This window comes from Nannospalax galili, unplaced genomic scaffold (assembly GCF_000622305.1).
Source record: "Nannospalax galili isolate Female #2095 unplaced genomic scaffold, S.galili_v1.0 scaffold272, whole genome shotgun sequence".
NCBI lineage: Eukaryota > Metazoa > Chordata > Mammalia > Rodentia > Spalacidae > Nannospalax > Nannospalax galili.
This window is the reverse complement of record NW_008331836.1, coordinates 1,775,845-1,785,947: the sequence shown is the minus strand read 5'-3', so window position 1 is coordinate 1,785,947 and position 10,103 is coordinate 1,775,845.

The following is a 10,103-nucleotide window of genomic DNA, read 5'->3' as shown; positions in this document are numbered from 1 at the left end:
CAGGAGCTCCCTGTATGAATCTTTGCCAGAGGAGGATTTATGTATGCTGGCAAAAAAAAAAAAAACAAAAAAAAGAAAAGGGGGGGGGGGGGTAAAAGGAAAGAAGAAACCTGAGAGAGAACAGTAGGAGACAGGCGCTAAGGGAGAAATGGATAAAATAGTGGTATTTAAAGGAGGGGGCATGGATGGTTATACAAGGAACTTTGGGGATAAAGGGAAAGAAGAGCTCAAGAGAGGTGGGACCTTAGGAGACTGGTATTATCAAGGGAGAAATAGGGAAAAGGGGGACATTTTAAATGGGGAAGTCATAGGGGAAGGGTTAGACAGGGAGAGAGATAAATAATGCCTAGCTAAGTGTAAAAAACCAGAGGAAATCATACTAGCCCAACAACCTAAAGAAAAATTACACATACAGTTTCTCTACATGAGTCCATGTGTATAGCTAAAGATTATATAACAAGAAACAGTACCAGACCAGAGAAACCTTCCTTTGAGTTGTTGGTCAAGGTGGTCAAAAAAGAGACTCTCAAAATTACACAGGTTATTGCCACAGCCCTTGATTGCCTCCAAGAACCTGAAGGTAAGATTCTAGTGCTAAAGACAGAACATACTTTGGATATAGGATTTGGAGCAATGGAACGGGAAATGACCACTTTTTTAAAGACCTTATTTTGTGCTCTAGGGCAATATTTTAACCCCTTGATCACTCTTTTCTTGTTTTATCTATTATCTTTATTAAATAGCAAGCTGCTTCTTAGAATATAGCTATCTTGCTAGATATTGGACACTCAGTATGTAGCATGACTGTCTGTTGCATGCGTGCTTAATATATACATGTTACATAAGCCAATTTAGAACTGAATAAAGTGAGGGACAGAGATGTAGGTTATCATCTATTAGGTTATAAGAGGCATAGGAAACACTTGAACTATGAAGAAACAGTAAAATCAATTTAGCATAATTCTTTCAAAGAGATTAAGCATTTAGAAGAAACACTTGCATAAGTCACAAGATGCTAGGGCAGAGACTGAGTAAATCTCTCTCCAGGTATGTCTAGGGATGACAGTAGGGAACTTTGGTCCACTTAACTGAAGAACCTTTGTTTCGCCCAGTACAGTAACCTTGCTTCATAACATACCTTCATTTGTCCTGTAACATCCATTCACACAGCTTTTCAGCTTCTGGCCCAAATAGATGTATAGCAAATAATTTATAATACAAGCTTGAAAGATTTCCATAATCCTGACTGCCTTAAAGTATTCAAATGTCTTAGGCAAACCATGAAAGACCATGAATAAGTGAATACTATTTTCATAAATGGAACAAAAATACATTATAAGAATCTCAAATCTGTTTCCACCCTGATATAGGTTATATTTTAGACTGTGTATTAATAACTAGCAATGTACTATAAAATATAATTTTTGTTTACCAAATGGAATGAATAGAAAAATAGAGTGAGAAGAAGAAGCACTTTCTAGAAAGACACTCTACAGCCTTGTTTCAGGTACTAAATGTGAAAAAATACTCACATATATGTGTACTGGATCGCAGTGTGTGTGTGCGTGTGTGTGTGTGTGTGTGTGTGTGTGTGTGCGCGTGTGTGTGTGTGTGATTTCTGAAGCTGGAGACCCTAACCTAGACCCTTGACACTTGCTAAACAAGTACTCTGCCACTAAATTAAATTCTCAACCATGTAATATATATTTATTTTTATTGTGGATTTTACTCCAGAAATTTAACAACCACTGATCTGACATTTTGTCTTTTGTGTTGGTATCACAGAAAAACTTGATAACTAGCTTTTCTGGTAGGATATTCTCAGTAGCCTAAAAGTGTTCTAACAGGATGAAGTGAACATAAGTATAAGTGGAGGTGAGAAAATTAAAGCCATTCCTCATTTCTCATCAGACCCCACAGAAACGGAGATATGGTGGTGGGTCAGCAGCATCATCTTGAAGTTCTATCAGATCTGTTGAACTAGAATCTTCATGTTAATGTAATCTCGAGGGAGTTCCACCTCACATTAAAGTTCAGGAAGTTCTGTGTCATTGATGCTTTTGCTGTTGTCACCTCCTCTCATCCTCAGATAGTTCATCATTTTTTATTCACACCAGTTCCCTTTTTCTGGTTTGTTTTGAGACAAGTTCTTGTTATATGCAGCCCAGCCTGGCTTTGAACTCATGGCTATCCTGCCTCAGACTCCCCAAATCTGGGATTACAGGCAGTTCTCTTTTCATCAAGTTTGTCACATCTCTTCTCATAGGCTGTCAGAAAATAATTTGACTGCAAAGAAGTTGCCCAATGAGATTAAAACTGTTCCTCCCACCTGAGCAATCACAGACAGGTGAGGTGCATAAATACTGCATCCTCCTGTCTCTTAGCTTTGAAGAAGAATTAACTTTCTCTGTCAACTTGAAAAATGGACCATGAGTATCCAGATGTTTGGTTAAATATCATCCAGCATGTGCCCTGAGGGTGCTTCTAGTTAGGACTAGCAACTAGCATGTCAATTGGTACACTGAATGAAGCAGATTTCCTTTCTCAGTGTGGGTGGGTTTTGCATGAACTTTTCCTGGCACCAATGACAGACCAAAGTAACAATTCCACCAAAGTCCAACCTGGCAAACCAATGAGCTTCTGGGCCTGACTTACCGAACACAGGTGAGGGGTTATTTGCAGGAGCATGGTTGACCATGTTGTACCACTGGAAATACTCACCACATTATGAGTGAAGTGAGGATCTCCCTAGCCGCATAGATGGAGTTCCCCATGTAGTTCACCTTCCTGAGATCACAAGACCATGTGAAGTTTGGGTCAAATGCTTGTGACTATGAAGTTAATCAATTACTCATTGCATCTGTTTCTCTCCAGAACTCTGACTAATACAGTAACCATGTTTTCTCCATAGTTCTCCCTTGGGACTGAAACAAATTTTCATTATCTAATGCTACATTCTCAGTCTGTTTCCTTCATTTGCTTCTCTAAATTTGCCACCATGTTCTTATGAGAATGCATTCTACTGAATCATCTCTCCCTGGATCCTTACCAGATTGACTGTTGCTGCAAATCTCAATGAGGATACAAGACACAAGAAGTTCATAGACTACAAACAAATAAATAGCTTCCCAATATTTGCCCCAACCTGGTACTTTCCAAGTGTATAAGGTGAAAAATGTAGTATTAATATTACTAGAAGTACAAGTGACTTTTAAAAGTTGCTGACAGGAATTTCCACTTTGAATCAAGATGGAGATTCAGGAACAAAATTCATCTTGCCCTACCCACACACATACTTGAAAAAAAAATTAAAGCCACAACAATACACTCAGAAAGCAATACATGGAATATTCAGTTTCAAGCAGTTTATATCAGGTAACAGAGGATTGTGATCTCAGATGAAAAAGAAAAAGGTGAGTTTTATGATTTCCCAGCTTTCTACATTTGGAGAGTTTCTAGGCAACCCAGCGATGAGGGACAGCCTATACATACAGAGCTTGCAGGAACCCCCGACTTGAGGAATGGATATCAAGGCTACTAGAGTTTACAGGGAAGGTGACAGAAAAGCCCAGAAAGTCCTGGATCGAGAGAGGAAATGACATCAGGTATAAAAATGAGTGCACACAAAAGAATGAAAAGCTTAGAATTAAGTATCTTAGTTTCTTTTATTTCTTTTTTTTGGGGTGGGGGTTGGTGGTAGTAGTGGTGGTGAAGGAAGGGTTATTCCTAGCCATAGATCAGGAGACTCACAAATCCACTGGGGTTAGAGAAGTCATAGAGGGAGGATAAGCTAATAAATGAGAGGGTATGTTTAGAGATGGTAGAGATTTCCTTTTTTGCTCCTTTTGTAGTTCTTTCAAATAGGGCTTCATGGAAATGGTCAACTATGATGTCCTCTATGTATAATTCATATACAGATGTATCTCAAATGAACTTGGAGGCTGTCTGGTCACTCTGGTGGCTATCCTAGATCTGACTGTATTTGACCAGTGCATCCAAGATGGGACTTAGGGCCCTACAAGTATCCCCTGTACACCCTGAGCTGAGATTTCATCTCACTATCAGTGGATTGACATGGATTGAAATCATATGTGTCTGATGACCAGAGATGCTTTACTGCTGGTCCCTGAACACCTACAACCTGCAGAGTGCTGGGGATCCTGGGTTCAAAACCAAAAGATCTGAGCTCAGAAGTCAGGCAAGTTTGCTGGCCTGGGTTAGAAGAGAGCAGTGTCTCAGGATGTCAGCTAGCAGAGGATGTGGAGAAAGGATATGGGAGCTGAGAAAGATATTTGTCAAGTAATCATTGATGGCCACTGAGTATCACTCTTGAGCTCCCTAGTAGTCCTTGGATCCACAATTCTGGGACTTTGGGTGAACCAAGGATAACATTCTGGGATCCTTGCACATCATAGTCCAAATTGCTTTAGTCCAAATCTGGACAGTTTGGAGATACTAGGCAGTATGGCAGAAAGCTTCTGGATAGGGATGGTAAGGTAGGCAGTTTGAGCATCATGAAGCAGGAGTCTGAGGTAGCTGGTTGAGATGGCTTTGGTTACGAGTGCTTGCTGCTCTTCCTGAGGATTGGGATTTGGTCTCCAGCACCCACAACTTTATAGACATACACAGGTGCCAGCAGGATGATCAGAAGTCAGCTGCAGGTAGAAAAGTTAAGATTGGAAGAGAGTTCTCTGCCAGATTGGAAGTTTGGGCTAGAAAAATGGTTGATTGCTGTAAGCAGAGCTTAACAAGCCATTTTAGTAAACACCTGGAAGAAAGTAGTGCTAAGAGCAACATAGTTCCAGAGAGAAATAAGGACTTCAGCAGCATTTGGGATATTTTGGCAAAGAGTGTGGCTGGAGTCTGCCCTAGACCTAAAAGCTTACCTGACTCTAAGTTGAAAAGCAGTGGAGTAATTTTTCTGGCAGAAGAAATTTCAAGACAGCCTAATGTAGAAATGGTGGCATGGCTATTAATGGTGAATATTATACAGATTTACAGTGAAAAAGAGAAAATGGGGCAGAAAGAAATACAGCTTGGATTGAAAAAGAGCACTAGGAAGATAAATGTTGGAGCCTTGGCATGTGCTAGAGAAGATCCCTTTGATAAGGAGATTAAAATGATTAAGGAGGGGCCTAGAGATTTGGACTTAAAACAGTGGAGAGAGTGCCTCCAGGGCAAGACCACACCCAGTTAAGCCTCCAACTTGTAAAAGGAAAATGCTGCAGGGGTCTTGGAAGAAAAAACTTCCAAAATGGGTAAAGCGGGCTGGGGTCCAACCCAAACTTGCAGCCAAACTTGGCAGTGTTGCTCACCTGGTGCTGGCTTTAGAGGCATGAAAGATGGAAGAGTGAAGGGGTCATCAATTCTTCCTCTGAGGTTTCAAAGAGCCTAGGAGGCCAGGCAGCATGAAGCAAGGATTCCCCTGCCTAGAGAAGGCCCTGATAGGCCATTGCGTGAAACTGTGAAGATGAAGCCTGGTTGGCAATGGAGACCCCAAGGAGTTCGTGATGCCAGAGTTGTGAGGCATCTGCCAAGAAGACCTGCACACAGGGAGTGGTACTGGCACAAGAGAGAGATGCGTGCTGCATGCAACAAAGCTAGAGAGGCCAAGCCATCTAAGCCTTTTGGAAGTAAAGTCCCAGACATTGGATGTGGAGCCACAGGATTTGGTTTTTGCCCTGCTGGTTTTTGGTCTTGTTTTGGTCCAGTATTTCCTTACTATGCTTCTATTCCTCCCTTTTGGAATGGTAATGTGAATTCGGTTCCACTGTATGTTGGAAGTATATAATTTGTCTTTTGATTTTATAGAGGTTTACAGTTAAGACATTTACCTGAGTCTCAGAAAAGACTGGACTGTGGGCTTTTGAATAGTACTGAGACGTAGTATTGAGATTGATAAAGATTATGGGAACTTTTAAAGTTGGACTAAATGCATTTTGCGTTTTATATGGTCATGAGCCTATGGGGGCTGGGGGTGGAAAGTGATGGTTTGAATGATAATGTCCCCCATAGGCTCCAAATATTTGGACATTCTGTCGCCAGATGGTGGCACTGTTTTGGGAGGCTTTAGAAGGTGTGGCTATCCTGGAGGAAGCAGGTCACTGAAGGGGAACTTAGAGAGTTCTTAAGCCTTGCCAGATCTCCAGTCGCCCTCTTGCTTCCTGTGCCTACTGGAAGATGTAGAGCTTAGCTTCTGCTCCTCTTCTCCAGCCACCTCTGCCACCATGCCTCCGCCAAGACAGACTGTAATTACCCTGGAACCATAAGCTCAAATAAATTCTTCCTTCTATAAATTGCTTGGGTCAATGTTTCTATCACAGCAACAGAAAAGTTACTAATACACTTCATAACTGATTTTAGTCCTGAGTAATAAATAAGCCTTTTATGTAGATCAGCAGTTTTCTCCACCTATTTTTAATCCTACCTGAGAAAATCTGTACTCTTGGTATCTTAGTTAGCATTAACTGTGAACTAGACACAGCCTAGAATTACCTGAAAAAATAAGATTGAGTAATTTTCTTTATCAGGTTGACTTGTGGCCATGTGGCCTGTGGAGGACTGCCTTGGTTGTTAATTGATGTAGGAGGGCCAGTCCCTGTGAGTGGCACCATTCCCTGGGCAGGTGACCCTGGGCTGTAGAAGAAAGTTAACTAAGCATGAGCCTGCGTGTGAGTGGATTAGTGAGAGAGCCAGCAAATAGCGTTCTCCATGGCTTCTGTTTCAGGTTTTGCATAAACTCTTGTCCTTCTGCAATGGTGGACTGTGACCTGGAAGTATAAGCTGAAATTAACCCTTTCCTCCACTAAGCTGGTTAGTGTTTTATCATAGTAATACAATGAAACAAGAACACTTGGGAGTTGTTTTTTGAGTAATTGTGTGTGTCTGTATGTGGGTAAGTGCCCTGGAGGCCAGAAGAGGCCATTGGATCCCTAGAACTGGAATTACAGGCTGTTGAGAGTGAAGCTTGCATCCTCTGAGAGAGCAGGACCCACTCTTAACTGCTGAGCCATCTCCCCAGCCCCAATGTCAGGAATTTTTGTTCTTTGCACTGGAAAAAATATCATAGAAACTATTCAAGTCATAAGCAAAAAGGTATATAACATGCAGCTAATATAACACCTATGAAGATGTTTTTACAAAAACGATTCCACATGAAAACAAGGTGGGGTTCTTTAGAGAGAATATTCAAATTAAATGTTTAATGCATAAAGTTCTTCAGTATCTAGGGGAATTCATAGATAATTATCAATGAGTTTGTCATCTAGTTAAATATGTCACGTCAAACAATTGTACTTGTGATTTGCTTTCTGAATTTTATGCATATCCTTATAATTTTTAGGGTTTTTTGACAGACACATAATTAATTTTTTAAATTAATCAGCTTTTCTCTCTGAAATCTACTTATTTATATATGACTATGCACCAAGTACTATGTAGTTATCAGTAGTCAAAATATAAAAATCTCAGGCTACTCTTAATGACTTCAATGAAATAATCTCTAATTGTAACAAAAAGTAAAGTTCAAGAGAATAATGAACATATGGAATTAAAATGTTATCAGAAATTTAATTTCATGTATGTTCCTGAGAAAAGTATCAATGAAAGTTGTTTGTTGACAAAATGACCTTAGAAGGTTAGCATTGAATAATAATTGTGAATTGTGGCACAGCACCCAGAGGCAGAGGCAGGTGGATCTCTCTGAAATCAATGTCAGTCTGGTCTACATGGTGAGGAGTTCCAGCCTGCTGGGATTACAGGAGAATCTCCCCCACCCCGCCAAATAAAACAGAAAGAAATTAAAAGAAATTAATTCACAATTTTCAATTATCACACAACTGTTTCCTATAATGGCTAATTAATAATATTTGATCATTGAAACTAGAATTTAAGGAATGGAAGTTTTGATATTTTTCTGAAGAGAATTATGTTACAGATTTTTAAAATATGTTTCCTTTCTGAACTCTGCATAATTAAATTTGCTGATGGGAGAATGGTTAAAGGAGCTGGGCACAGTGGCACACGCCTTTAATCCTAGCACTTGGGAGGCAGAGGAAGGTGGATCTCTGTGAGTTCAAGGCCAGCCTGGTCTACATAGTGAGTTCCAGGTCAGCTGGGGCTACAGGAAATCCCTGTCTCAAAAAGACCAAAAAAAAAAAAAATGTCTTTAGGTACTGATGGAATCAAACTAAAGCCCCCCCAGGTCAAAGTGGAGTCCCCCAGGCCAGAGAAGAATATTTTGGGAAGCTGTATAAGGAAGTAAGATGTAAATAATTCTAACTGCTGAGAAAGAACTGACCTTTTCATGCTCTGATTTCCTGGGAACTCAGTTTCCTGATATTAGACTTCCCCCTCCCACTACTGCCGCTCCCCCTTCCCACTTCTGCCGCTTGTGGTTTGTGGTTTTTGCCTTTAAAAGAAGCCTGTAAGCTGAGCTCTGGGCTGCTGCTCTCTCTGAGTGAGGCAGGAGCCCGTCTGCGCAAATGATTAAATCCTCTTGCTTGTTGCATCTCCTGGTCTGAGGACTGAGTTATTGGGGTGTGACCTTTTGTGGACGTTGGGTACTCCAGACTGGGGTTGGGGGCCCAACAATTGGGGCTCGTCTGGGATTCGGTTGCCCCCAGACCCATTTCCTCAGATCAGCAGGAGGTAAGGACGTCTTGTGGTTTGTCTTGGTCTTAATGTCTGTCAGTCATTTCTTGTTCTGGGAACGTTCCGTCTGAACATTTGTGCCTGTGCAGGACCTGTAAGCCTGTATTCTGGAAACCAGCAGGAGTGGCAGACGTGCCCAGAGGCCCCTGGTTCTGACACTCTGACCTTAGGGACCAGAGTGGTCTGGAGTGGGAAGGATGGCGTAGCTTTCCTTCCCCCAGGAGAAGAGGGGACCTTGGCTTGGCTACTCCCCTCCCAATCTATATTTTTCAGTTCTTGAGTTAAGAAGCGCACGCCAAGGATTCTCTGTTCTGTGTATTGTCTGTGTCTGTGTTCAGGGATCCCAAAATTGGGTGCAGCGTGTGTCTGAGTGAAAGAAGGACCGGTCCACATGAATGTGATTTAATGTGGTATGCATGCTTGATGGTTGAGTTAGTTGGATAGAGGGAGGTTTGGTTTTGTAGTTTTCTCTATGCTCTCTATTTTAAACTTTCCCTTCCTCCTTTTTTTCTTTCTTTTATTCTTCGTCTGAGTCTTTGCATGGGACCATTAAAGGTGAAAGAGCAATTGAGGTTTTCTGGTCAGGGCTACTCCCTGATGTAAGCCAAAGGCTCTTAGCCCTCTTAGTGGACCCCGACTGCCCGCACGGGTGAAGACAAGATGGCTTTTTTGTATCTCCCTCTTCTCTCCGTTCCTCTGGCCACTGAAAAAGCCCCACGGGCACTGGTCAAGCAAATAAGAGCCATAGGGCGCTCGCCACTAAAAGACTCCCGTGGAAGGATAAGGGGGTCCCAGGCGTGAATCCCAGATAAATTCACGTTCCCCGCAGAAGAAAAACTGGGCAACGTTAGGTGCTCGTCCATAAGCACACCCACTGGTCATTATTATTTGAAGTGGCATTTTCTCTCTCTCAGTCTCTTTCTCTCTCTCTCTTTTTTTCTTTCTTACTTCCCCCCCTCTCCTGTGACCTCCACCATGGGTCAATCGCTAACTACCCCTTTAAGCTTAACTCTGGAACACTGGAAGGAGGTCATGGAGAGGGCCCACAACTTATCATTGGAGGTCCAAAAGAAGAAGTGGCAGAGTCTCTGTTCCTCTGCATGGCCCTCTTTTGAAAAAGGATGGCCAAGGGATGGGACTTTTGACCTTGCTACTATCTTACAGGTTAAGGAATACATTTTTCACACAGGATCACATGGACAACTGGACCAGGTGGCCTACATAGTCACCTGGGAAGACTTGGCCCAGAACCCCACATCTTGGGCACGGCCGTTCCTACCTCCCAGGGGAACTGGAGAGACAGACCAGGGGCCTCCTACACTTTCTGCCCCCCTGAGTCTCACTTCTTCCTGCCTGCCCCTTCAGTCTGCCCCTGAGAAGAAGAAGCAAAAGCCAGTCCTCCCCGAGGACCAAGCTTCCCTAACCCTCCTTGATCCTCCACCTCCCTATCC